This window comes from Pelmatolapia mariae, linkage group LG22, assembly GCF_036321145.2.
Source record: "Pelmatolapia mariae isolate MD_Pm_ZW linkage group LG22, Pm_UMD_F_2, whole genome shotgun sequence".
In the NCBI taxonomy this organism is placed as follows: domain Eukaryota; kingdom Metazoa; phylum Chordata; class Actinopteri; order Cichliformes; family Cichlidae; genus Pelmatolapia; species Pelmatolapia mariae.
The window spans coordinates 24,502,161-24,529,902 of record NC_086245.2 but is presented as its reverse complement, the minus strand read 5'-3'; the positions used below and the strand labels follow the sequence as shown (position 1 = coordinate 24,529,902).

Sequence of the window (27,742 nt, the reverse complement as noted above, 5' to 3'; positions counted from 1 at the left end):
TAGCCTGTGGGACTTCGGAGGCAGCTGACAGGTACCAACAGGCCAAGCGGAATGCGGCTCGGGCAGTGGGAAAACTTGGGTGTGGGAGGAGCTCGGAGAGGCCATGGAAAAAGACTTTCGGACTGCCTCGAAGAGATTCTGGCAAACCGTCAGGCGTCTCAGGAGGGGAAAGCGGTGCTCTACCTGCACTGTGTATAGTGCTGGCGAAGCACTGCTGACTTCGAATGAGAAAATTGTCGGGCGGTGGAAGGAATACTTCGAGGACCTCCTTAATCCCACTGACACGTCTTCCGAGGAGGAAGCAGAGTCTGGGGATGAGGGGGATGACCCGCCAATTTCCGGGGGCAAGGTCACTGAGGCAGTTAAACAACTCCTTGGTGGCAGAGCCCCTGGTGTGGAGGAGGTCCGCCCCGAGTTCCTGAAGGTTCTGGACGTTGTAGGGCTGTCCTGGTTGACACGCCTCTACAATGTTGCGTGGAGATCAGGGGCAGTACCCCTGGACTGGCAGACCGGGGTGGTGGTCCCCATCTTTAAGAAGGGGGACTGGAGGGTGTGTTCCAACTACAGGGGGATCACACTCCTCAGCCTCCCTGGGAAAGTGTATGCCAGGGTGCTGGAAAGGAGAGTTCGTCCACTAGTCGAACCTCAGATACAGGAGGAACAATGCGGTTTTCGTCCTGGTCGCGGAACACTGGACCAGCTCTTTATCCTCTCAAGGATACTTGAGGGCGCATGGGAGTTTGCCCAACCAGTCTACATGTGTTTTGTGGACTTGGAGAAGGCATTCGACCGTGTCCCTCTGGGTGTCCTGTGGGAGGTGCTGCGGGAGTATGGGGTGTCTGGCCCATTGCTACAGGCCATTCGATCCCTATACAACCGTTGCAAGAGCTTGGTTCGCATTGCCGGCAATAAGTCGGACTCGTTCCCGGTGGGTGATGGGCTCCGCCAGGGCTGCCCTTTGTCACTGATTCTGTTCACAATTTTTATGGACAGGATTTCTAGGCGCAGCCAAGTGGCGGAGGTCTTTCACTTCGTTGACCTCAGAATCTCACCTCTGCTTTTCGCGGATGATGTGGTTCTGTTGGCTTCATCGGGTGATGGCCTCCAGCTCGCACTGGAACGGTTCACAGCCGAGTGTGAAGCAGCGGGAATGAGGATCAGCAAATCTGATTCCATGGTTCTCAGCCGGAAAAGGGTTGAGTGCCCACTCCGGGTCGGGGATGAGTTCCTGCCTCAAGTGGAGGAGTTCAAGTATCTCGGGGTCTTGTTCGCGAGTGATGGGAGAAGGGAGCCGGAGATCGTCAGACAGATTGGTGCTGCGGCCGCAGTGATGTGGTCGCTGCGCCGGTCCATTGTGGTGAAGAGGGAGCTGAGTGTAAAAGCGAAGCCCTCAATTTACCGGTCAATCTACGTCCCTACCCTCACCTATGGCCATGAGCTGTGGGTAGTGACCGAAAGAACGAGATCGTGGATACAAGCGACGGAAATGAGCTTCCTCCGAAGGGTGGCTGGCCTCTCCCTTAGAGATAGGGTGAGAAGTTCAGCCATCCGGGAGGGGCTCAGAGTAGAGCCGCTGCTCCTCTACATCGAAAGGAGCCAGCTGAGGTGGTTTGGGCATCTGACAAGGATGCCTCCTGGGCGCCTCCTGGGTGAGGTGTTCCGGGCATGTCCCACCGGGAGAAGGCCCCGGGGCAGACCCAGTACATGCTGGAGAGATTATATCTCTCGGCTGGCCTGCGAACACCTTGGTGTTCCCCCGGATAAGCTGGAGGAGGTGGCTGGGGAGAGGGAGGTCTGGGCTTCTCTGCTTAGGCTGCTGCCCCCGCGCCCCGGCCCTGGATAAAGCGGAAGAAGCTGTATGGATGGAGTTATATTTACAAAATATACAAAATACAAAATGCCTCTGTCGTAAAAAAGCAGAATAGGATTTACTATTCCTCTTTACGTGCCAGTAATAACTAGTCACTAACTGAATTACCTAATGAGATTAATGATGCTATTCCATAAGGGTAAACGAACTATCCCACTTTGGGGATGCACCCCTGGACCCTGTGAAGCTGCAGTAACTTAAAAAACTCAAACAGCTGGAAGCAACAAAGCCAACATTGGGTCTTGTTAATATTTTGTCAGATCAGTTAAAATTCATCCGTGAGACTCATTAACAACATCTTACAGATGGACAAGTCTGTGAGGCTCTGCAAAGCAAGCATGTAAAATTTAGTTTGCATATTTGATGTTTATAGTCTTGGTTAACTGTGTCGAGCTTCTTAATTCACGGGTGAGCATGCTGTCATTTACTCATTAGCAATAAACACAAAGTACCACTGTTACCATTAATAGTGTGCTGACAGGGAGTAGAAACAGAGAGCATGTTTCTCCCATATTAGCTTCTCTTCACTGGCTCTCTGTTAAATCCAGAATTGAATTTAAAAACTTCTCCTCACATACAAGTAGGGATGGGTACCGGTACCGAGCACATCTACTGCGAGTGTGGTGCCTGTTGTCGGACCCGGAGTTAGCAACATCCCCCAAGAACCTGAAGAGGAGAGTCCTGGCCCCTAGCCCTGCCAGTGTAGCAGAAATGATCACGGATGATGATGGCAGCAGCCACCGTTCTTCTCTGGGTGAGTAGCTTAATGTTGTTCGTGTGTAATTTACGTTGATTAGGCTAACCACGTTATTAAATTAATGCATGTAAGGTGAACTAGCAAACGCCGTCGTAGTTACATGCGGCTGTCTTCTTGTTTGATGGCAGATACTCCCTTCACCCTGGCCAAAAAGGCTAAAATGACCAAAGAAAAAGTGGAAAACAGCTAAACATGAGAGGTTTTTTGTGTTTTTTCCATTGTTTAAGCACTGCTTCCAGCCAAGAGTGATACCATATATGCTCTATAGCTGCAGAAAAGGCTAACATTGTTATCTTTTTACAGAAAAACAACTAAACATGAGAGATTTTTGGACAAAGTTTGTGTTCTCCATTCTTTAAGCACCGGTTTGAGCACCGTTTAAGCACCGGCACCGTTTCAAAAGTACCGGTTTGGCACCGGTATCGGATAAAACCTAAACGATACCCATCCCTACATACAAGGTCTTGAAAAATCAGGCACCATCGTATCCTAAAGACAAGATCATCATCCCAATAGAGCACTTTGTTCTAAGACTGTGGGTATTTAAAAGTAGAATGGGAGGCAGAGCCTTCAGCTTTCAGGCCCCTCTTCTGTGGAACCAGCTCCCAAACGTGGGAGACAGACACCCTCTCTACTTTTAAGATTATGCTTAAAACTTTTCTTTTTGATATGGCTTATAGTTTGGGCTGGATCAGGTAACCCCCAATCCTCCCTGAGTTGCCTGCTATAGGCCTATGGTGCTGGGAGCTTCCCGCTGAGTGTTTCATCTTCATTTAACATTTTTTAATGTGTTTATACACCACTCCACATGTCCACAGTATGTCTTTTGTCTTGTCTCCCTCCCCTAACCCCCAACTGGTGCTTGCAGATGACCGCACCTCTCTGAGCCTGGTTCTGCCGGAGTGGGAGTTTTCTTTCCCACTGTTGCCAAGCGCTTGCTTATAGGAGGTCATTTGACTGTTGGGGTTTTCTCTGCAATTTTATGGGGTCTTTACCTTACAACATAAACCACCTCAAGGAGACTGTCGTTATAATTTGGTTTTCTATAAATAAAATTAAACTGAAAATTGAACTGAAAAGGTGGATGAAATCCCCCAAACCAGCCAAGAGCTGTGAAGGTAGTGCAGGCTACAAAAAAGGTAAAAGAAATAAGGCAGAAAGACCTAACATAGCTATGGCCATTGGACATCTAGTTTGCAGAAACATGCACTGGCACGACTTGGTTTCAATTATGTAAAACACATAATTAGAAGTGTTGAAAGGTCTTAAGGGCTGGCATTCAAAAACCTGAAAGACTTGCAACTACCAGCCAATTAGAGCAAAGGCTGATTGCTTTTTACATGCAACACATGTGAGCATTTATTAGCCTGCATCAGGTGTGGAGAAAAAATAGCTACAATGGTATCCACAGGTATAAAAACACCTCTAGGACATTACAGCGGTCCTGAGAATGGTCTCATTTACAAAGGTGCCAATATATTCCAGCATTAGAGACTTTTGCTTCCGGTAGAGATGAGTGATCTGTGTAATTCCACCACTGCTTACATGCAGCGTTGCCAGACAATCGTAATCGTTTCACTTAGAGATGAATTTGTTCCTGTTGAAACGTGGCTGCTTCTTGTTATTACTATACTCTTTTGTGTCAAGTGTGCATCAGAGAAAGAAAAGAGAGAGTGAGAGATAGGAAGCACATGAAGGGGGAAGAAAAAAATCCTTGAAATCCAGTCCATCTAACATCCAGAGGTTGCAGCTGTGTGCCATATGAACGTATAATTCTGTGTGCTCAATTGATATTCATCACAGAGGCGCGCATTTCTATTATCCGAATATTATCGAAATCAAATTAACTGAGGGTAATTTCAGTTCTGTAATAGATACCATCTAATGGGATACGCACAATGCCATGTAAGAATACAAAGAAAAAGATAGATTGTTACCCAGCGCTTGAAAAATCTGACATTTAGTCATGTCAGCTTTTGAATTTCATAAACTGCTGTTTCAGTTTATAGCCATCCTCCCCAAACAACACACAGTAAAAAGTCACCAGCGGTATAAATAGAAATGGTTCCTCATTCATACAGTCACCATTCATGGTTAAAAATCAATGAAAATGCTCACATTCAGAGAGATTTAAAAAGACAGAGAGTGACATTCAGAAGTCATTCATTGACGACGCAGACAAAGGGAGAAGTACTGCAAAGGAGGAGAAGTGAAGAGACAAAAAATAAAAAGTCCTGCTATTGTTCGCACTCTCATTATGAAGCAGGAAATCAGCGCAATCTAACCGGGCAAAACAATGAGAGCAGGCGAGTGCGAGAACGAAGAGAAGAGGGAAAACAGGAGATAATGAAGACTTCATTAATCAGCGCTGATACAAGCCCTCGTTTATCATGCCATTGTTGAAACCAATACAAATGTAACTGCTGAGATGTCCTTAAGAAACGCCTGATTGTGGAAACTTTTCCACCTGCTGTAGCACTGACATAATCTATAAAACTCTCATAAGCTATCAAAAGAAAAAAGTCTAAATTTACAGGTGTTATAAATAGAAGATTTGCAATCAATTCAGTAGAGTAGAATGGGATGATCTCAGTGCAGGGGTGAAAGGAACGAGAGGATCTCCCTGCTGTTTGTGGCTCACTGTGCCTTTGAGTTGTTTTTTTTATAGCAATCAAAACTGCCAGTTCAATAAAATGTTAGTGAGATAAAATGAAAATGAGTCTGCAGATCTAATAAAATTGTCAAAGAAAAGATCAAACAGACCAGTAGAGTTTGTGCCGGCTTATCTGGAATGAATAATGCAAGAAAGCTCATTTTGTTTTTGGGTGGGCTTCTAAAAAAGATGTGAGAGTCTAAAATGTTCTTCTGCAGTCATGTAGTTATATAAAAATATATTTATGGCCTCCATGGAATACCTTACCCTTAAATTATGCATGCTAAGATTCCTGTCAATGTTTATGTAACCTTAAAAAGGTTGGTAATTTCTTTTAGACCAGATAGAATTACATAAGCTAAAAACACACAAACCACACTTTTACAAATGCCTGTTGCGCCACTGTTTCTCGTACTTTGACATGTAACACCAGCGATTAGTATCACGCCTGAAACAATAATAATTCCAGAATGGTGTTATTATGTAAGTCCAGCTTAACCACCCAATTAGTTTGCAGATATCTGATAATGATTATAACGTAATAATAAAATAATAGCTTTAAGAACTATTTTGAGGTCTACACCTGAGGTCTTATTCTTTGCCAGATACATGATGATAATAATAATAATAATAATAATAATAATAATAATAATAATAATAATAATAATAATAATAATAATAAAAAGTCTCTGTGGAAGTGTATCTGCATTCCTTTGAGTAATGTTCATAAATACACAAATCAATGGTATATAGAATTTCAGCTGAAAGTGGCACATTGAAACAAACTTGATACTGTTTTTAGAGGTATTTTGTAATAAAAAACTATGCTGATGTAGAACAGATGATCAACATAAACTGCAGGACTTCTAGGAAATCACTAATATAACCAGAAGATGCTTAGAAGAGGTCAGGACTTCAGATTTTAGAGCTTTGTCAGATAAACACTCATCAACTTATAGTAAACACACAGCTGATCCAAATTTACATTTAAACTTCTTCATCTTCTGGGAATCACACATATCTTTAAAAACAGCTGCTGCAAGTCAGTCTGGACTAAAGTTGTCGACCAGTGTTCCCTCAGAGGGTTAAATAAAGTTTTTAAAAACACATCAGATGATCCTGTTACAATCTGACTCAAAAGCAACATGAATATGGAGACTAATACTAGAATTTCAAAGAGAAGAGGTTTTATTTTAAATTACATAACAAGCTGGCTAAAATAGCTGGTACCACTAGTGAGCCTTCATGAAAGCCTGCCTCAGGTATGCCTTTATCCAAACCTGGGTGATCAATTAGCAATAGCTGAACACTCTGCACTGCACTCTTGCACTGCAAAGAGGTTAGGGGCTGCAGAGGGGCGTAACAATCCGATGATGACGATCACACCTATTGTTATTATTTTTGGCACTTGTTGGTCTCTCTGTACACTCCTCTATGGTCTTTCACATCATTCACTTCTCTTCCTGTTAAAAGAGAGTTCTTCCTTCCCACTGTCACCAAGTGCTGCTCATAGAGGATGGCTTGATCAGAGATTGGGATTCTCTCTCTAAATTCATAAGGACTTCATGTTACAATACAAGGACGGATAACTTAGTGTGAACTGGCACTTTACAAATAAATTAAACTTAAAATGAATTTAAAAAAAAGAATTTCAAACAAATTCACAGTACTTTAGGTGACAGCTTAGCTTTCAGTTATAAGTTAAGTTAGTGAATGCATAAAAGACTTTAAGTGTCTTCTCATAAGAAGAAGAAGAGCTTGGAAAGTTGCACAAACACACATAAAGCAGAGTGTGGGGTTTTTTTTGGTGCTGGTGGTGTTGGGGTGTACTTTTATGCATTATACAGCTCACAATAGGACTTGATCTTAGGCCTCTATAGGGCAACTCAATCTTTTGTTAAACCCCTACATGTGGTGACTTCTTTTAAACTGCATGTCGAAGTTCACATCACAGGTCTCGAGCAGCGATAACCCCCTCAGTCTTCAAAAAAATAGAGTGTGATAAAACTGTACTCACAGCTCGCCTTTAAATGTGCCCGAGAGTCTCTCGACTGGAATGAAGTCAGACTGCAAGGTCATGGGGGTCACAGATTTTATTTCAGAGGATACCTCATCTAGAATCAGACATTAATTGATAACTAATTATCTCTAAAAGTAGGCTAGGTTTAATAATGAAATCTGGCTGCGTGCGCTCTTGATTAACGAGGTCTGTTGCATCTGTCCTGCTTTTTGAAGAAGCCTCTGTTCTTATAGAGCCAACTGCAGATCCACAGATAATCAGGATCATGGAAGTAGTGAAGAGGAAAACACTAATGAATGCTAATGAGGGAAGAACTCATGGAAACAACCACTTGATTAGCTGTCTGACTTGCAGTAGTGGAAGACGATGTGCCTGCGATTTGTGTGATTCCAACAGTGAAATTGAATTCTATGTGGGAGTGAATGCACATACGTACTGTTTTGTTTACTGTGTGAGATGTAGCAAAGTGGCTTTCCACTCTTTTAATCCCGGATGGCCTTACAGACTTGCACATTAATGTATTTTGGTGTGTTTGCATGTGTCCCTGAGACAGCGAGACTGATCTGTCCATCACTCATCAATGGAGACAATGGAATAGATGGCCATAAGCCCTCAGAGAATATCTTTAATCGGGGAGAAACAACAACGCTTTGTGATGACTTAGAGGGATATGGTTAGTAAAACTTTGAGGAATTTGGTCTCTCTTGTGAGTTGGAGACTGCGTGACTGACAAGCCATCTGTGGAAAACAGATGAGCTACACAGCTATAGCTGAGAAAGCCTTCTACACAGAGGGAAAAGCTATATTCAGCGAGGTAGTCATGGGTAAATCCACCTTAACTCAAATTTACACATTTGCAAAGGAGTTTACCCAACTGCTGCAGATATATTCACGAAGAAATTCAGCTTATTTTCATTTGGGAAAAAGCCTTTACATTTCACTTCTAAACTGATGATGAGGAAATGATTTTTTTTTAATGCGAGATTTAAGTGACAATTTGTTTGTGCACTGACTCCAGGTACAGCAATATTCAGACACAACATCTGTCTACACATCACTTCTCCATCTACATATAAACTGTGTTTCTGGATAATCAAAACTCAATAGTCCCATATGCTAGGGCAAGACGGTGGTTGAGTGGTGAGCACATTTGGCTCACAGTAAAGTTGTGAAATTTCAGTTAAAATTTAAAAAGAAATCTGTTACTGTGCAACCGCACAAATCGATAATCATATCAGCTGTGATGGGTCCAATCTGTAATGTAGAACAGTGGTCCCCAACCTTTTTTGCACCACGGACCAGTTTATGTCCGACAATATTTTCACGGACCAGCCTTTAAGGTGTCGCGGATAAATACAACAAAATAAAACCAGCACCGGTACCAGAAAAAAATAAGATTTATTCATAAAAAACAGGAATAGACCCAGGGAAACTGAATTAATGATAAAAACGATAAAAAAAATAACACTAAAAACTGATAAAAATCCTGAAAACCATGAATTTCCTATCCGAGCCTCAACTCTCGCAGCCCAATGAACTGCTGTCAGTTAGTTCTCAATAGTTCTCCTTAGGTCTATGGGACAGTTTAGCTGCTTTCAGGATTTATTGGGGTTGTAGAGCATACCAGCTGTTTTCAAGATGAAGCCTGTTTGGCAAGTCTCTACCTTATCTAACAATGCAAATCTGCACAGTTGCGACGTTGGGACTAACAAGAGGTGGTGATGCCCGTCAAGGTAAAAGATCCTCCAAAATCGCCTGGACACTAGTTGTACAGCACCAGACGTGCACGTAGAATAGCAAAGAGCCACAGTGTTCTGCAGCCAAAGGGGTGAAGTAAATCTGTGGGAGGAGGAGTGCAGACAAGGTGCAAATGCGCTAAGAAAGCTTGGTGTCGAGGTTCACGAGCCTTGTTAGTTCTGCATCTCACAGGAAGCTGATCTCTCTAATCAGAATAAGCAGCTTGTCAGCGCACACTTCTCATCATCTAATTAATCGCAATCAGACAAGAATCTACAACATATTAGCGCTACCTAGACATCCCACAAATTCACACACACACACAGAGACAGAGAGAGAGGGTGGCCTTACCTAACAGTCTGGCTGGCCACAAGAGTTTTTTTTCCCTTCCTCCCACTGTACTTGTGAATGTGTGCAGGCATCTGGAGTGTGACCTCACTAAGTTTCAAGGGTGCCATGAAAGCGGAACGATTTCGTTCATCAAATCAATACTAACCCTTAACGGCCTCAGCTTCTCAGCCAGCTGTGACAGGGGTGGGGGGGGGGGGGGGGGGGGGGGGGGGAGTTGTGAATCAACTGCAGAAGCTAAGAATCAGGGAGAGGAGGGAGTGAGCGGTGGAGAAAATTCAAGAGAACTGCTCGGGTGGGGACACTCGAGGATGGCGTTTGGATTTACGGAACACCGTAAACCACTCGTTCCCATTCTTGATTCCTTGAGGATCAGAGGGAAGCTTGATGTCATTCGGCTGTCTGCTCTTTGATGTGTTCTATGGGAGAGCTGAGACTCTGGGCCCTTTCATGTTATACTTTGTATTCAAGCATCCCACCCCTGGCAAGAATTACAGTAAGATAGTCATTTAGTTCAAGCTCATCACATAGCCGATTTGCTCCTTCAAAGGCATTCCCGCTTTTCCGTGTTAAGGCTAGGACCACTTCAACAAAGAAGATCAAGATCAAAATGCAGATGGAAAGTATTAGGTATCATATAATTTTACAGTTTATTAATTCTCCACTGCAGTTCCCTGAGTGCACCATAGCTGCTGGTATTCACAACAAAAAAATTCTTTATATGAATCTACAAAGGAGTGAAGGGATTTTCAGTGAATCTTTAAGCTAAGAGATTTCAGTTCACAGTCCTCCAGTTATGTTTAAGGGCTTCAGACTGCAACACTGGCGTATGTCATCATCAAGCTGGGTCCCATCTTACATTACTTACAAGAATATTGTATTGAAAAGGGGTTAGTGTCTTATTCTGGTCATTGGACGAATTACATATACAAAAACCGAATATTTTATCACAGCACGGGGGTGCGGTCCTGCCTCGTACCCTAAAACAGCTGGGAAAGGCTTTAGCCTTGATACAACTCTAAACTGGTTAAGACAAAGAAGATAGGTGGATGTACTTTTATATTTATTTACAATAATATATATATTTTAATGCCACAGACTTCATTCTGGAATCATCATTTGATCTAAACAGTCATAAAGGGAGAAATTTGTTACATAAGAGAGTCACTTCTCTGTCGCAGCAGCTTCAACACACAAAATTAGACTGTTTGGTCTTTTCTGTCAGACACACACATGAAAGGAAGAGTTGGACTGTAAGGAGGACGCCTGCAGTTCAGCACCAGCTATGGATAGGCTATATGAGATCTGCTACTTGTATGCTTAGGAAGGTATCAGCTGATAAAACAGCTAACGTAGACTGGCACAGAGACCAGCTGATGACTTTGTGACCTGAAATAAAACTGCGATGGATATGAGGTTTACTAACACGCTGCAAAGGAGAGGCGCTGTTTTAGCCAAAACCTGGGCTTCACACAACAAACTGCACACAAGGACCATGTAGTCTGTAACACCCGTTTCAAACAAAAGCAAAACAAGTACCATAAAAATGATTTCACTGTGATTTCTGGGTAGAGAGCAGCTAATACCACTGCGCTCATGAATCAGCCTAAATTGAAAATGATGACAGCACTGCAGCCCTGCAGGTCTCCTCACAGTCTTCATTCACGATAACTTGGCAAAAGATGAATATTTCCAAAAAAAGTCAGTCTGTTCCTTGAGTGTACTTTACAGCAAAAACAACTCCTTGACCTTTGATTGCAGCGACAACAAAATAAAGAGAGAGAAACTCTTGGTGTGCGTCTGACCTGCACTTTGCCATCCAGCGGAAAGGTTATCAAGCAGCAGGCTGACTCACGCTCTAAACACGCCAAAAATACAAACACACACATGCTCGCACACCAACATGGCGCGCATGACAGGGTGAGTGGAAAATATTCAGAAAAGGTCAAGGGTTGTGGATCAATTGTGACAGGGCCACCGGGATATGGACACAGATGGCGCATAATCTCCCTTCCCCCTGTGAATTATGAAGCGTGACTCTGTTTCTCCCTCTCTGGCCAAAAACGCAGCCAAAACATTCATTCAGACCTAGTTACACTGGAGTAAAAGCCCCCGTTGTTTGCGGTCGAGAGTCACAACGAGGGAAGAAAGGGCCGATGTCCAGACATCCAAGAAACTCAGTATAAAGTCTGTCATAGTGGATCTATTTTTTTGGATTATTTCCATGCAATTCCTACTCAAAATGAGGTTTCAGAGCATATTTACAAAGTCACATAAATGGTAGGACAATTTATATTAGTAATTAAATAAGTAATAAAAAATATTGCTTTTGAAATACTGGAGACTCCAGTCTTGGCACTCTTCTTTTAAAGTTTAAAGAAAACTTTTTTCAAAAATCTAACCTGAAGCGGGAAAAAACACTAGATTAAAACGTAACAATGTACCTTTTCATTGAAATTCAACTCTTTTATGTGGCCAAAATTATTATTTCTGCTGTCAAGCAGGTAATTTAATTATTGATTAAAGTAAAGGGCTTTGATTCAAAGCGAGGCAGAGATCAAAACACATTCTTAGGACAAATCCAGGCCAGCTTTCTGTAGCCTATAAAAGCGTGGACAAAGGAAGAGAAAACACCAAGTCAGCTCTGTTCATGATAGTTCATTTTGATGTCAGTTGTCCAAAACAGACCAACAATGGCACACGCATACATATGAGAGAAAATTACACAAAAAAAGGAAAGAAAATGTCAAAGAAGGGGACATAGGATGAGCTCTGCTGCCTTTCAATTACTGTCCCTTCTCCTCTTATGCTCTTCGGCTCTCCTCTGAGACGGAGCTGTGAAATTGAATTGCTGAGCACATCTCGGCAAACAAAGCAGCTCTACACCTTGCTGCCAACGGAGGGAAGGACCAGCGCCGTGACAGCGACAACACACCCATGTCAAAACCTGATAAATTTACTAACTGTGGGAAAGAAAACAAATCTAAGGAGGCTTAAATTTAAAAAAAAAAGGCACTGGAGCAACTAAATGCACCAGTTAGGTGGAAGCTATCGACACACTGTATGAATGGTCATGGCTCTATCCTCTGACACAGTTTCTGTTGCTGCTTGTAGATAAATGTCAATGAATTCAGATTCATAAATGTGAAAAGTCGGGATTATTTTATGTGGCCACATGATTTTGTCATCTTCTCAAAAGTACAATTTGACATTCTGACTTATTTTGCCTACATTTGGTAAATCAGTCCTGTATACCTATATAAAAGTGTTTCTGTTAATTAGAATAGAAACATTTCATGGCTTCATTGTTGAACTTTTGCCCTTTTCCGTCATGAGTGAGAGTCATTTAAAAAAATGAGCTGAATTTAAATTTTGTCAGGCTGACAACACCTTTTTCAGAACGGTGGAAATCATTTAGATGAAACTGAGTGACACTGGACTTTTGCTATCAGACAGCCTGTTTTGACCATATGCCGGTTCGATTTTAATGAGTGCAGCATAAAAATAGCGATGGTAGCACAAATTTGTCCCTTTAGACATTTTTCTTTTACTTGGCACCTCCACAGAGCAAGACTATGTAGAAAAAGTCTTAAATAAAAAAAAGATTACATATGGTATTATTACTGTTTTTTTTTTTTTTTTTTTGGCCACTTAAGTGTAGCTAAAGCACAACCATGAACATAACATATTAGTATACAAACCTACCCAAATAATGTTAATATTCATATGAATTGTTGTGCTTCTGTCCGTCTGTTAAATCAGTTTGCTAACAAGCAAAGCAATCCCAAGGAGTTCTTCTGTGCAGCACTATATCCCTATTTGCAACCAATTTTGCTTTGCAACCACAAGCAACTTCCTGCAACTATTCACCAACCAGTCAATGAATGCACAGTAACCAGCTTGCCAGCGTGTTGCTGATCGGTCTCAAGGCCTGTGTGACTCGGGCTATACACATACATGCCAACCCTCCCGATTTTTTTGGGAGAATCCCGAATTTCAGTGCCCCTCCCGAAAATCTCCCGGAGCCACCATTCTCCCGAATTTCTCTCGATTTCCACCTGGACAACAAAATTGCTAAACCATCCTTAACTGGGATGCCATTTCCGGCCGGACAATAATAACGGTGACACCTCGAAGTCAAGCGCGGGAATCAGAAGAAAGGAAGAGGAAGCAGAAGAGAAATGGCAACAACCAGTAAGAGAAGGAAATACGCATGCAAGTTCCAAAATGATTGGAAAAAAGAATTTGATTTGACTGCTATTTAATTTAACTTATTTTGTCCGATAAATAAACACTGTAAAATTCAAGTTTTTTGTGTGTATATGTGCAGTTAAAGCAAAGATAAAAGTGTAGATGCTACTGCCATGTTCATCCAGGCTGTTTCAGTCCCCACTTTGTGTGTCACCCTGAGGCAGGCAACACACAGTGGACACTGTGCCTGGTCCTGCTTAGCCTTAAACCCCGGCCCTAAAGGCCCTAGGGCACCCCTGAGCCTACCCAACTTCCTTGGGCCCACAGTTGGTGATCTAGTTTTACAAGCTGACACATATGGGATCCCTCTATTATTCATAGTCCAGGGCAGTCTCGCTCTGTGGTGCCACAGTGGGTTATGTGGGGGGCAGAGGGGCTGTTGCTTCCTAGTTACTTCTTCGTAACCGTGAGAACGCACATGCGCATGTTTGTGTGTGTGTGTGTGTGCGTGTATTCATTATTTACACACTAGGGGCATTTAATTTTTACATGGGGTTACGTAACATATCCCCACACAGCTTCATTCATCCAGAAAATGTATAAATGTGCATGTATGAATGCAATCGAGGAGAAGAAGCACACACATACTCACAGCAGTGTGGCTGAAAAGGTAATACAAACACCACAGGACCCTCTCCTCATATACACAATCAGACGCACACTCTCTCACACACACAAACACACACACACAGATTACTGATTACCTCTCTCTGCTTGTACATGAGTGGGCCTCTGACCAGCAAAGAGGAGCTGGAAGTGAATTACAGACCATTATCCCGTGCACTAAAGCAGTTACAGCTGAAACCTGAGAGCCCTCACCGGAAGGGAGGGATGGAGAGAATACAGGAAGGAGAAATGGAGCGAGGGATAAACCACGGCTACGGTGAGAGTGACTTTAGGACACAGAAATGAGGAGAGAACAGATGGGGAGAAGAAGATGCAGGGACGGAACGACAGGGAAAAAGACAGTGATGGAGCGCGTCGAGAAGGAGCGGGATGACCACTCTTGACATTTCTCTGCCACTTTGCATGAGGCAAAGTCGAGGATGATGGTGTGCCTTTACTTTCCTTTTTCTTATATTTTACTTTCCTCAGCCATTGTGTTCTTAACCCACCCACCCTCGTTCTCACTTTCTTTGCGTCACCCCCACCCTTCGCACCCCGCCCCACACACACACCCTCCAACACTTTGTCACAGGTTCATGGCTTCCTTGGAAAGATGACATCGCATTAGTCACAGTGTTTAATCAGATGCCATTATCATTTCACAGAACTCTCTTTCTGTTTGCCGGTGTGCATGGCTGTGTGATTGTCACTTCTAATTCTGGCAGGAACGCATGATTTATTTCCCTGAGAAAATACAGACAGGGAAGAGGGGAGAAGGAGTTTGAAAAATAAAGGGAGGCTTTTTTTTTCTTTTCAAATTAATCAAGTCCAGTCCATGTTAATTTAATTCAGGCTTTATGTCGCTCATATTTATTTATTACTGCTGGTGCGTAATTATTTTATTATAATATTGTAACTCCTGTTGGTGGTTGCTTGTTAATATTATCAAGTTTTCATTATCTGTTTTAATGCAGCTATTTATTTGAACTACCACTGCTGTTGATACTTTGTAGTGGGAGTGCTGCAGGTGGTCATGGTCTTAATATTAATAATAGTAATAACCCATCTATTCCCACTCCCAAACCTTCTTAATTCTCTTTTAATCATGTTGTTCACCTTTCCATCACCACCTCCTTTACAATATGGTGTCCAAAGTCAGTGATGCAGCATTTGCCCTCTTTCCTCCACCACCAAGGGGACTCTCATGGAACTTTCCGGGGTGGACAGCCTGGTGTGCAAAGGTATTTCACACTCCAAACAAAGCCAATAAATTCTGTCTGTCAATCCCAAATAAACTGACCTCAGTCTCAGGGTTTGGAAACAGTCCTGAAGAGAAAAATCAGACAGAATAATATGATTAAACTGAAATACAGTCCTAACAGTGCAGGAATTATACTCATCTTCAAGATAAGATGAAGACAAGTAATACAGAAATGTCAGTCACTGAGAATGGCTAACCCTGCCGTCTTTGCGGTTCAGGAGCCCCGTCCCTTCGTCGTTATCAGTGGTTGTGGGCAGTGGACGTAATGGAGGTGGCGAGGATGGTAGTAATAACAGCAGTATGACTGTTTTGACCTTTCATTTCCTCCTTGTCTTCCACCCCCTCCTGCCCCTATTCAGACGCAGAGGAATACAAGCAGGAACTTATTCACATACAAGCATACATCCAAATACTCAGGCGTCGCACACTTTCCTATACATAATATATTTGTTTTGCTTCTTCTCAGAGGGCAACATTAGGATGTGGGTAAGATCCAGAGAGCGAAGAAAAAAAGTTTGAAAAGGGTTAAGAAGACATGAGGGGGAAGGAGTTAGGACAGTGATGAAACAAAAGACGTGTAAAAGGAAAGAGCTGCAGGAGAGAGACATGGACAGAAAGTCGAAGGGAGGATGCAGAGCTGCACTGTCCTCGTGGGGTGCTAGAGGTGGTGGGTGTGAGCCGGGGATAATCTTTGTATCCCTTTGTCTCCTGTTTTCAAACCAATTATTGTCATCTGCATCCTCATGAAAGAGAGTTAATGAGGGGAGCAGAGCTTTGGAGTGTCAAAGCATAGTCAAGGGAACAAAGAGCACACCAAAAAATGAGGATAGAGAAAAGAGGATATGGGAGGACAAATGTAGCAGTGGTGGAAAGTGATGGGATGTAAAATAAGTGAAAGTCAAGTGCCAGGTTGGCAGGTGGCTCAGTCGTGGATTTCATGTATCATACCCTACCCTCTGCTCTGTCACGTGTCGTGTCTTTACAGAAATCCTAACACTTCTTTTTGATATTCTCTTCATTTTTTCTTCATTGAAAGAAATTGAAGACTGAGTTATACAGTTTCACCTCTTAGAAGCTACTAAAAGTCTGTATAAAATACAATTCAGTATATATACAGAGACGTATACAGACCTAATATACACCCAATCGATACTTTATTAGTTTCACCTTGCTAGGCCTGAGAGGCGCTGCATTTTACCCTCAGAACTGTCTTAGTTCTTCGTGGAATAGATTCAACATTCTTCAAAGAGTTTGGTCCATACTGACATGACAGCATCATGCATTTGCTGCAGATTTGTCAGCGCAACATTCATGATGCTACACTCCTGTTCCAGCACATCACAAAGGTGCTCGATTAGGTTGAGATCTGGTGACACTGGAAGTCATTCGAATACAGTGAGCTCACAGTGGCGTTTTATCCTGCTGGAAGAAGGCATCAGAAGACGGAAACAATCTTTTTCTAAATACACAGTTGGCAAACAGCCCTCAGGTAGGTTGTGGTAATAAAATGTCCCTCACACCATTACACCAACAACAAGCTCAACTGTAGATACAAGGCAGGATGGATCCATGCTTTCATTTTTTTAATGGCAAAGTCTGACCCTACCGTCTGAATGCTGCAGAAGAAATCGAGACTCATCAGACAAGGCAACGTTTCTTCAATCTTCTATTGTCCAGTTTCGGGGAACCTTTGTGAACTGTGGTTTCAGATTCTTGTTGTTAACTGACAGGAGTGGCCCATCAGCTTTGCAGTTGGATGTGTTGTGGGTTCAGAAATGCTCATCTGCATACCTTGGTTGTATTGACTGGTTATTTACTTTCTATCAACTCTGACCTCTGGCATCAACAAGGCATTTTCAACCAGAGAACTGCTGCTCGCTGTTTATTTTCTCTTTTTTGGACTATTTTCTGTAAAACCTAGCGATGGTTATGAGGGAAAATCCCAACAGATCAGCAATTTTTGAAATATTCCAACCAGCACATTAGCAACCAAAAACCATGTTACATTCAAAGTCTTTAAAATCACCTTTCCTCTTAATTCTGATGCTCAATTTGAACCTGAGCAGGTACGTTTGATCATGTAAACATGTGTGTGTTAATTAATTGCTACGTAGGGAAAAACATCAGCAATATTATCAGAGAAGCAATTGTTGCTGCCCATCAATCTGGGAAGTGTTATCCCAGATAAGTGTTATCTCTGCAGTGAGAAAGATTATTCACAAGTGGAAAACATTAAAGACAACTGTGAATCTAGAGTCAAATGTGAGGCTGTTGGACAGCTGAATCTTGGCCAGAATTGGGTCATGCAACAGGACAATGATCCCAGACAGAAAATGAAGTTATTGTTGCTAAATGTGGTTCTATAAGATACTGAGTGCGGTGGTGTACTTAGTTTTTCATGACTGTGGGTTGTTGTTTTCATAGTTTACGGCATAGTTAATGGGCTTCATACATCGCATTATTACCTCATGTTGGCCAGACAAGTAAAACAACATATACTGAAAGTACATCCTTATATAATGACCAGCTTATTCGATGTCAAGAAAAATAAGTGCAATTTAAGCAATATGTCTTAGTTTTCCAATATTCAGTGAGACTGCAAACAAAGAAATCATAAACGCACATGGATACGGTCCCCTTTGCTTGACCACCTTACTTCAGATGTGATTTGGGTAAGAAGGCTGCACGGGCGACAGTGATTCAGACCTCTGTCTCGGATGAAATTAACAGCTCAGATAACCACTCTCATGATGTGATCCATTCTTTACACTTCAGGGAAAAGTCCAAAAATCATGCTCCTCTTCTCAGCAATTTTCACACTACTCAAAGCCATCCAGTGGGCTGGACCTGACCGGCTGTATGATACTTCATTTTGGCTAACACAGTATCCCTGAATGCAGGTCTTGTCTTTTGAAATCTGCATAACTGTTTAATGTGACATACAACATGCTGCACAATGCTGAAACCCACCAGTCAGTGTGTTCCGTCTGTGTCAGTTTTCTCCGTGCACTCCGGCCACGCTGATTACGTGCGCAGTGTACATCGGCCATGTTCAAGGCTATGACCACAGGTCTTGTCTGCTATAAGCTGCTTTCACCATGGTAACCATACCTGCAATGTGCCATTTTTAACCTCGGCCAAGCATTCACACTCTCTATATTGTTCCAGATATAGAGCACGTATGTTATTTTAACAAACGTTTCAAATTTCAAACGCAAACATGGTCCAAGGATACAGACATTCGTCAGAGTCTGGATTTGTGAGAGCTATTTTAGAGTCGTGTTAGCTCCTTATTTGAGTCGGCAAAAAGAGATAAAGAGATGATAAGTTTGCTGTTCAGCTTTATTTTTTTCTGCCTGGCAACTTCTGGGATGTTTCTTCTGTGCAGCTGCAATATCACATCTCCGCCTTTCATTTGTGGTGGTGGCAAACACGAAAATATTAAAACCTAGGTTGCGACAAGGAGTTACACTCAAATTAAACAGTGTTATGTTCAGCTTTAAGAAAGCCCTCAAAAGCCGAGGTGTGTGTTGCTCATAAGTTGATCCAGTCACTTCCTCACTGCTGCGATGCCAACGATATCCAAGAATCCACCCACTCTTTTACTCGAGTAAACCAGTGATCAAGTGAGTTTTATGCGTGTGAGGATAAAAAACAAACAAAAAAAAGAAATCAGAGATGAAACAGACTTCAGCTTCTTTTAGATAGATAAATAAAAACACTCACTTTAGTCTCTTGATGCTCACACAACGAAGCGTTCACGCTCTGCATGTGTCTCTGTGTATTGCAAGCGTATGCTGCTTCACCAGTGACTCACAGGACAGGTCACTGTGAGCGTCTACAAGCTGGACCTGTCTTCATGTCCCTCTTGCACAAGGCGCATGTGAGGACACACAGATGCGACAAGCTGTGTGAAAAAGCTAGAACCCCCCAATTGTTCCCGTTGCATCTATCAGTTGTTACGAGCTGGTTTCCGTGACAATTCTAATCTGTTTTCTGCTCAAACCATCTTATTACCTGCACCGACAACTCGGTCACAAGCGAAAATGAAATGCAGCGTGAAAGGCTGCATCCAAAGAAGAGATAGGGTGATAATGGCAAATGAAGATGTGATACTTTTTTTTTTTTGCAGTCTTTTTGCTCGAGAAGAGAAAAGGGAGAGAGAAAATGAGGGTTGTCGCAGCTTGGTGGGGGGTGAGGTAGAAAGAACAAGAGGAAAAACTCTAATCTGAGCGCTGCACTCTTGCAACTTGGTCGCAAGATCAATGAGAACATGTGAGAGAAAAAAGAAAAAGGGCACGGCCTCTCGGTGCACGCAGCAAGAGCAGAGCCTACTGCCATCATGCAGGATCAGCCACCAGTCTGCAGGCGCTGGCATGCATTTATTAGAGAAGGCACACATTAATTAGTCTATATTGTTTTTAAATTCCTGTGAGAGCCCATAAATCCACTGCACTCCCCCACAACAAATCAATGCAAACCTAAAATTACCATTAAAACAGGATCACTCAGAGCGTTAAAGCCACATTGTTGGTTGATTATGAGCTAAGACAATAAAAATACATCTTGAAAGGATTAGTGCTAATCTCTAGTTGCAATACCTATCACATGACTTGCATGTAATTGGCAAAATCATTAATTTTTTTTCTTTCGACAGGTGGATTAAGGCATCGGTGCTCCTATTGTGTTTGATTTATTAAAATCAACAATTAACAAACGTAAAAAAAGCACTTTAGTAAGAGCATCATTAAACAATCTGCGTAAAGACAGAAAGGGCTTCCAACAGTTTTCATTGAAACGCTTATTCATTATTTTAATATCAGGGCATGACAGAAAGCAGGGAGGAAGCAAGGCTTAATAAAGGCGATGTGAAGGTGCAACACATCAGCAACAAAGGACGTGAGTGGGAAATCATATTAGCACCAAGTCTTATCTGTTGGTCTGATGCACATTTGGGCATTACTAGAAAGTTGATTCCAATAGCATTGACTGTATCTACAGATTACCATATAGATAAATGTATAGATGTTACACAGACACTCAAAACTTCATGGAAATTTCCACTGATTGTATCAAACAACAGATTTAATTGGCCATCAAGATCCATCCATCCATTTTCTTCTGCTTATCCAATTAGGATCATGATGGAGCTGGAGTCTATCCCAGCTGTCATAGGTTGAAAGGCTGGGTACACTCTGCACAGGTTGTCAGTCCACCACAGGACTAACAACCCATCAGGATTTCATTTATTTTATTTATTTTTTTTGGCGTTACACTGAAGGCACATCAAGCTTCAAAAGCAACAGTGGCAAATTATAGAGTACACCAAGGCTTGCCAACCCAGAAGCTAGGATCACTCTGGTTCCCTTAATACATTTCTACTGCAAGTTCTAGGATTTTGCAGTAGACATACAGAAAGCCTTAATGTTTCTGCCAGAGCTCCACATGGTGATGAACTGTATCAAAAATCCAGAATGAAAGTGTTTTGATTTGACTGGGTCAGTAACGCTGCTATTAGGAGATTAAGGATTCATCGCCAGAGCAACGGTAAGCACTAATAAGCACATTTAATGGTGATCCATTTTTTTATTTGAGTTTATTTTCAAGCAATGCTTTCCTCTACCTTTTGCTAGCAGCTGCGAAAACCTGATTGGATAGTCACAAGTCCATCCGATATGACTACTGTCTGACCTTTAGCTTAACAAAACTGCTAAAAATAACTGTGTGAGGCCTCATTTTGCCTTTCCCATACTGATGTTAAGTCACATGAAAAAGGTGAACTGGCTGGAAGGTGTACATTCACATTTGGTAAGTCCACAGTTCAAAATCAATGTGGCAGCATTTAACAGGAAGTAAAGACCGGTGAGGCTTAGCTAGAGAGTTTTGAAGTATGTTTTTCTGGTGTGACCATACTACGACAAACGTGTTCTGCTTCTGTTCTTTTGAGTTTGAATAAAAAGTCCAAAGTCTAAATCCACCTTAAGCTCAACTGCAATGTTTGGAGGATGAAAGAAAAGTCTTTTGAAGTGATAATAATAGCTGTTATAGTTAACAACAGCAGCACTAATCTTTCTCTCTCAACTACAATACTTATACTTGGTACAATTTAAACACCCTTGAGGCCCGCACTATTTAAGCAGCAGATGTTGCCTTGCAACACAAAGGCTATTTTCAAGGCTCAGGACATGTATTTCATGGATCAAACCAAACCAAAAGTCACTAACAAAAGGAAATTTCAAAGCACAGCAAAGAGGAAATTATTTAAGCCACGAGGCATTTTTTGGCTAGAGGCCATGTGATTTATGAAGCTGATGTGGGCAATTCAGCATTGTTTGGGGTCCGGTTCGCATATTCTTTTTAGTCTTCACTGCCATCTGAAAAAACACACACACACAAAAAACACCATCTCTAAGAGGCCAAAGGCTCCTCTGTGTTTAGTCTGCCTGACATTTGGTAATGTAGATTAATTTTTTAGACCCATTTAGTGAAAACAGCTACCCACTGCTGCTCGAAATTATGTGATTAAAGTGCAGAGACTCGACTACAGCATATAATGTTAAGGGCAATAGATTCGGGAGATTAATATGTGAGGGTTTGTTAATAAAAGTTAATACAAGTCCTTTTGCATTGCACGTTATCATATAAATCCCACTAGTATGGCTTTAAACCTTTTTTGTGTACAGATTTTATCATAAAATCTAAAACACAATGGAAAGCTAGATTAGGAGTAAGCAGAGTTTTGTTAAGTTGTTTTCCTCTTACTGCAGGACAGGTCTTAAAACATAAATGACACTTTCTGACTTTTTTTGTTGACATTTTCTGCAGTCAGGCCGTGAACTCTGGTCATTATCTGGCTTTATGCAGAGTTCTCTGACTGTCAGCATTTATTCTGCGCAATTAATTAGCCATCAAGAACTGAAAGCCCCACTAACGGAGACCAACTTAGGCTGACTCGCTCAAACCGTTCCCCATTGTCTGTCGCTGAGTTATTATGTCTAAATTTTGTGCCAACATGTTTTTGCTGTGACAGTCCTGAATGGATACAGTGCTGACTGTGCCGGGTCCCTCCTCTCTTGTTTTCTGGATAGAAGTACAGATGGGTGTGAACGCGTTTGTGTGTACGTGCGTTCTAACTGATGGGCTCTGGCCGTGCGATCCATGCTGCTGTCTAATTATCCTGATGTGATGGATGGCTTTGATTAAATCATGTGACGGCTGAGACAGTCTCTGCCTCCCTTTGCCTCTCATCTCTCGACTCCATCGCTCTTTTTCTTCTTCTGACACACTTGCACGCAGACACACACATTACATAGGCTGCAAGCCCTTAACTCTAGTCTCTCCATTTTTTTCTTTCATCTTATGATACAGGTCTTCAGTAGTTCAGAACAGACGAGCGCTGCTTTTAGCATTGATGAAAGATATTCATAAATCCTCCGGCGGGAGATAAAGAGGGTAAATGAGGGTGGGAATGAGACCAGGGGGCAAAAAAGACGGATAGATCGAGACATGGAAAATAATAGTTCTGTTTATAATTTTCATTGGGGTTTTTTTCTCTTTTTTTCTATGATTTCTGGACTGAATACAGCCACTGGTTCTGGTTGTCTTTTCTCTCGACCTGGACTCGATCCAAATATCAATAATATCAAAACCAAAGCTGGAATTGGTATTCTTTCGATCGTGGGGTGATAGGATTGATGCTTTGTTTTTATTCTCTAAGTTTAGTATGTATCCCACTGACTTGTATTAAATGAATAATTGTTTTGGAAATGAAATGTGTTTATTTTGTTTAAAGTCTTTAGTACATTTAAACGAGAGAGGCTGACCCAACATGTTTAGAGACAGGCACATTTACATTACAGTCTCCAAAAACACCCAGTTTTAAAATAAAAGAAAAGCTGAATGGTGTGATTTAGTAGTTATTAAAATGTGTTTAGGATTTGCAAATTGATGGTGATTCGGCTCATGAATCATAACACGCTGCTCTCTCCTACATAAACTGCCTTTATAGGTTAAAAACACTGGTATGGGTATCTGCAATATTTACCTGGCATCAGACTGATACCAAGATTTGCAGTATTGCTCTGCAATAGACTCTATTTTTGTTCTGTATATTTTATTTTCCTTTCATTTTTCTTTTGAATAACATTAAACAGAAAATTCTGCCTTTGATGAACGTGTGATGGTCCTGGGTCATTTTGACCCAGCGTTCTTAGTTTTCTTGTGTTTTTGTATGTTGCTCTCTATTTATTCTATGATTCCTAGGTTGTTGAGTTTTGTTCATTAGATTCCCCTTGTGTCTTTACCCCTCGTGTCCCCCTCCACGTATCTGTGTGTCCCCAACGCTCATTTCTCCTCCTTGTGTTTTATTCCATGCTTTCCCCAGCCCGCTATGTCTGTGTTCTTTTCCCCTCTGGTCTGCGTCTCTGTGTACTTCCTGTTTTACTTTGATAGTCTCCCGTCAGTGTACGTCAGTGTTGTGTTTACGCCTGCGGTGTCTCGTTATGATTATCAGTGTCACCTGTGTTCCTCGTGTGCTCCCACCTCCCTCGTTAACCCTCTGTGTATTTATGTCCGCGTCTCTCTCAGTTCTGTGTCGTGTTCTCCCTCATAGCTGTGTGTGATTCTACCTGTCTCTCCTGGTGCACATTATAATTAGTTTTTCCCAGTTTAGTTTTGTATTGTTTGTATGATCTGCTTTCCCAGCAGTAAAGCTGTGCTTTTGAGTTTAAGTTCTGTCCCCGTGAGTTTGCATTTGGGTCCATTCCTACCTGCCACACAGCCGAATCATGACAGAATGTCCCTTTCTTGTGCATGTTGGATAAAGAAGAGCGATAATAAACACTTTTATTATCCAAAAACTGCAGAAAGAGTCCTATCTGAACATAAAAGGAAAAAAATGCACCTGTGAGAGAAATATAGAAATTAGAACATAAAATGGGACGATTGTAATCTCATATGTTGTTGCTGGGAACAACGTTGGGATGCAGGAGTGCTCAGGGAAAATTATTTTTGCCCTAATTCTCTTATCTCCTCCCGATAAGCTCCACTGCAGATAATCAAAAAACTAAATTGATAACCTGCTCTAATGCAGGCTCGCTTCTGTCTGCAGCTACACACACTAAACTGCACACGTCCTAATGAGATGCTGTCCTTCAGTGCTACAAAAAGCTGCTGTTTGAAGTTACTCTCCCAGAAACCATATGCTCACAGCAGGAAGACTGGGCACAGATCTGCGAGCCGCACAGGCGCACGCACGCACGCATGCAGTAAAGCCTGTGTAGCCACACACACCTATAACCATTCAGAAGTGAGACGTGAGTGAGGGAGGAAAATGGAGGAAAGTGACTCATCTCTGCAAAATACTCCTCACAAGTCATCAGTTAAAAGCTTCATGTGGACTTGTCAGTGAAACACGTAGTCACAAGCTGTATTCTAATTGATGTCAAGGCATAACCAGCAAAACTCAACACTTTCTCCCATTAAATATGCCCATAAATGGTAGGCAGCAAGACTTTTAATGTGAAAAGTCAAGAGGAAGTCCTTAGTTATAGCATTCAAATTACAAAAAACATATCAGTAGTAAGGGAGGAAAGCCCAACGTGACTCTGATAGAATTACTGCTGCTGAAATGCACATAAACTTTACAAGACAAGAAGTAAAGATGCAAGAAGTTTTGAGTTTGCATCAGCTGACACAGAGGAATGCCCTAACCTCCCATTTCTGACCACTACTGAAGGTTAATGAATTGTCAACCCCAAGTTAGTAGCCAATGAGCATGCATTTTTTACTTCTGCCAAAGCCAAGTCCAGCCTTTACTCGTCACTCCCCATTTCCCAAAACCAACATGCGGAAGCCAAAAACACTCAGGTCGAGGACTCATAATGGGACTTCACTAACCAATCGCTGACATCACAGTGGTTACATCCATCTTTTATATAAACTGTAGGAGTGGAACAGCTTTTCCAGCTGTTCCTGAATGCCAGCCTTGTCCCTAGGGTACAGCGCAAGAAACAGCATCCTGCTGCAACTTCTTCACAGTGAAAATCAAGAAAAAGCTCACAGGAATAATCAAGCATGCAACCAAAATCACCAGCACCACTTAAACCCAACTCTCAGACCCTCACAGCTTCCATTGCTAAGGGCCCTGTAGACCTCCTTCACCACTCCTTACAGCTACTCCCATCAGGCAGCCACTAAAAAGTGCCTTGGGTTAAAAAGAGAACTTTGAAAAAGTTTTTCATTCACACCACAAAATTCATTTTACACATGGCCACAAACTCTGTCAGTGCTTTCAAATGCTATTTTGCGAATGTGCTCTTATGTATTCATGGAATTGATGTTGTTAAATGTACTTTATGGTCTCCGATTTAACTTTGACCGTGTGAATTTGGCTTTTTTTCTGCAGTAGATATTTTGACTTATACCAGCAGGAAAAGCACAGATGCTGTGCTCTATTAATGTATTCCAGCCCCACTTTGTCAGTTGGCACCTGAATGAGAATCTACCAGAAGTTGAAAGAAAACTCCAAGGACAGTTATGGATGTGTTAGTAAAGCAAAGCCACTGAAAGGAACAGAATTTATAAGGTGGAAGTATCCTCTCATACTGAAAAGTGTAGTCAGTGCCGAGGGCTGCAAACTTGCATTCCTTTGAACGACCAGCAGGGGGTGACTCCTAAAGTTCCTTTATTTGGTCTCTTTTAGACTGAAATAGATTAGATTAGATTAGATTAGCCTTTATTGTGTCACTTCGGAGAAATTTAAATTGGACAACTGAGGGAAACATAAAACACACATACAAACACTCATTTACATTTTTACCCTAATTACAATTGAATAATTAGCCGATATTGGCAATAGAAAATTTATACCTATTTAACTTGCAGTTTGGTGCCCTAAAGCTTTTTCCTGAGGGCGTCAACTGATACTTACTAAAGATGTGATTTTTGTCCTCAGTAACTTTCAGACCCTGCTGTATCACTGACTCTTGACGGGAAAATGAAAGGAGCACGTCAACTATCTTTCCAGCCCTTTTAATTTTGAACTTGGGATCTGAGCTTGACAGATCTTAAACCTCAGCGAGGTCTTAAAAAATGCAAGTGTTGACTAATTCAGGTGCACACATAATCTACATGATGAACCCACTGTAACTGACAAAGTAAACACCTAGATAGATGATAAACAGGGTATGATCTGAGGTGTGGATATATTTGACAAGTCACTAGTGTATCAATCAAAATCCTTGGGTTCTTAATAAGAAGATCCATCACTGATGTTTTGAAAAACCAAGACATCAAATGAACTTTAAAATTTGAAAGCAAACCAAAGGGGGACGTCAAGGTGACTAAATCAATTTTTAGGTAGAGTCAACTTTTCCTAAAATCTAAACGACATAAGTAAAAACGCCTGTGCAGAGACTAAGAGTTAAAAGAGTTAGAGAGCTATCATTATAATGGGTCTTCTTGATTATGATTGATTGACTAACCATCTTAACCATCTTAGGACTTCTTGAATTACCTGAATAGACCCTATGGTAAGAGGCTATGCCATGACAATGATCATTCAGTGACCATAGAAGTCTATCTGTATTCTTAGACATAGCAGAGAAGACTACTTTGGTGTCCAACCTGTGTATTATTTTCTAATGTGTGTTAGTTCATTCAGAGCACACAAAAACTGTCAGAATATATATTTACTCTGATGACAATGACAGGAATGATAACGCTATTTGGCGACAGAACAAGGCCATTTTAGGCATGTTGCAGAGAGTTTCCGGTTCTGACAGCAACAATGTGATGCATCTGTAATTTTACTTATATAGAACATCCCATCACATCCTGGCTTTGTATTACATCAGATAAAATGCACAAACACAGGGCACTTAGCCTCTAAGTGGCCCTCTCTGTAGCTGTAATTAGGTGAAAGCTTCAGCATTTCATTAACATGGTAAATCCAACAATGGACAAAAAGAGAGGAGCGTAACTGTATTAGCTGAGGTGACGAAGGCTAAACAAGTGAACAGAGAGGTTAAATAAATAAAATGACAAATGTTTGGGAGGTAGATAGATGGAAGTCCGTTGAATGGTTTTAGCCAATTACAGAGAAAGAGTAGATAGATCCAGGGTACCTCCAGACACCAGATGGCCTGTAGAGTGCTGACGTCACGAGAGCGAATCAAGAGAAAGGAGGGAGGAGAAAGTGAGGGGAGATGGAGAAAAAGGAGGAGACTGAAGCTAAGAAT

At 41.8% G+C, this 27,742-nt stretch overlaps 1 protein-coding gene across 3 annotated transcripts in view; it reads right to left on the bottom strand.

Moving 5' to 3' along the window:
* dlgap3 (discs, large (Drosophila) homolog-associated protein 3) overlaps positions 1–27,742 on the bottom strand; it is a 157,488-nt gene that overhangs the window by 47,194 nt on the left and 82,552 nt on the right. The window lies entirely within an intron of this gene.